General features: G+C 41.3%; 1 protein-coding gene across 1 annotated transcript in view; it reads left to right on the top strand.

Moving 5' to 3' along the window:
* The window catches only part of LOC146479704 (uncharacterized), a 6,463-nt gene extending 5,315 nt beyond the window's left edge, over positions 1-1,148 (top strand). Inside the window, exon 5 of the mRNA XM_085110538.1 lies at positions 757-1,148. The gene's annotated coding sequence lies outside the window, so the exon portion shown is untranslated. The remainder of the gene's footprint in view (positions 1-756) is intronic.
* The last annotated feature ends 950 nt before the right edge of the window (positions 1,149-2,098 follow it).

Genomic DNA, 2,098 nt, shown 5'->3' with positions numbered 1-2,098 from the left:
TGGAAATGTTGTACAGTATCTACTGAAATCTGCTTTAATAAGTGAATGATTGACTCTAACAGGTCTTACTTTCACATTAAACATTGATAAAACTACTGTATAATTGCGAGACTTAGGACTTATGGCTGATTAATAGAATTTTTTGAATTAAACGGCACATTCTGAGGGAGGTGTCGCCATTTTGAAGAGCCATACAAACTGTCTTACAAATTGCTGCTTTCCGTTTGCGAAACGATTGGACTGGCCGGCCAGTTAGAACAACTAGTAAGGGCCCTTACATGCAGAAAGATTTTATGTTAGTGTCCTGAGACTTCTGGCAAGGATTGTAGCCTGGGGCACTCACCTTGCGTCGAATCATTGCTGGCTAGGATCCATTAGTTCATGTGAAGTTCTCAGTAAAACGTCAGGTGGCGTTGACTGGAACTGTTCCTATAAAGAACAACAAAATGAAAGGAAAGTTTGTTACCACGCTAAGACGTGGTGAAACAAATTTTTACGATTTTTTTTTATTGAAAGTGAATATGTGAAATAATCAGACCATATGCATGGAGCTGATCACATGACCAGTTGGAGTGGTGCAAGGGCATTGGTCCAATTTTAGTGTTTACTAAGAAGAACAAAGCCCAAATTTTTCAATCAATTCAATCGTATTGGAAGTCAATCACAACACTAAATACTAAGACACAACCAAAGATTTAAATTTAAGAGGAAACGTAGCAGAGTAATAATTTACTTTAACTTTTGATTTGATTTCAGGTTTCTGTAATGACGAAAAACTGCATTATTTTGACAGTCGATGGATTCACGTCTTCCGATTTGACACTGGGGATCATCATGAAATCACTGCTTTTCTAAAGCCGTTGGAACATTGTACAGTTTCTGAACGGAACAACTCAACATACCGAAGCCATTAAATAATATCAACCGGCTTCCTCTTTTCACAACTAATCGCGAATAGAAATATCATGTAAGAAGCACTGAATTGGTTACATTTGTAAATAGTTGGTCTCGTTGGTTTTAGTGTTAAATTGAAGCGGTTGTTTATTTATAAAACTAGGACCTATCAAACAAGTGATGGTAAAACATAATGCTAATGTTAAAGTAAAGGTAAGACATGCTTGACAACAGAATAAAACTTTGGTTGCTTATTTGTTTTTTCTCACGCGATTACTTTTGTAGAGTCAAGTGCCAAGTGAAGTTAAGGCCCTGTTCACACTAGGTGCCCGTACCAGGGCCCTGTCGCCTGGGCGCTAAAAAGGACTTTGTTCAGACTCGTTGGTGCCCAGGGAGCAATCGTGTTTTCATTCGTCAATTTAGCGCCCGTCATTTTGTTTACTGTATCGAGGGGAGGCATGGGGGAAAAGCGTGGAAACTGACAAAATCCTTTTCAGACCAGTGCCTGAGCCCAGGAACGTTGCCCGAGTACTAACCTTGGAGGTAGTGCCCGAGCATGAAGGATAGCAGATTTTTGCTCGAACACCAAAAAAAGCTTTGTTTTTAGAACAATGGCTATTGTTGTATGTCTTTATGGCACATAAGTTTTAAGAAATGGATCTCTATATTCGATAAATGTTCGTCCATTTCTGGCTGTGAAGACAATGCAAAAGGGGCATTCACGCATGCGCGGAGCCTGTTACCCACCTTTCTTGCACTCCACCCATCTCGTTCCCAGAGCCCACGTCACCCTTATCCAGCGGAACGGGCAACGAGGACTGTTCGCTGGATAAGGGTAGCGCGGGCTTTGGGAACGAGATTGGCACTCCACTAATAAGTAGTCTTAACGAAATGTCCTTGCACGAACCCCACCCCCCTCCCATCTCCGATTCCTTTCTCTCCCTTACGAAACCATTCTTACCACGGCAAGCGCGAAGTCTGGAGACGATTAGTCATTTTCCCGCGCTTTTTCAAAGGGTGAATAATCACTGCATCGTGCTTGTCTAAGCTGCTACCCGTAGACTAAAACTCGTATAATATGTTTGGCTTGCTAGGTGTTAAGGTCTTTCAATAAACAATACTTTAAACTGGCTTTACTTTGAAGTCTGCATGGGTAAGTGATGACGTCAGATGACGCAGGAGGTATGTTACGAATCAAAATGGC

The sequence above is a fragment of the Pavona decussata genome, unplaced genomic scaffold (assembly GCF_977016875.1).
Source record: "Pavona decussata unplaced genomic scaffold, jaPavDecu1.1 SCAFFOLD_58, whole genome shotgun sequence".
NCBI classification, from domain to species: domain Eukaryota; kingdom Metazoa; phylum Cnidaria; class Anthozoa; order Scleractinia; family Agariciidae; genus Pavona; species Pavona decussata.
The sequence above is the reverse complement of the archived record's forward strand: the minus strand, read 5'-3'. Positions and strand labels throughout refer to the sequence as shown.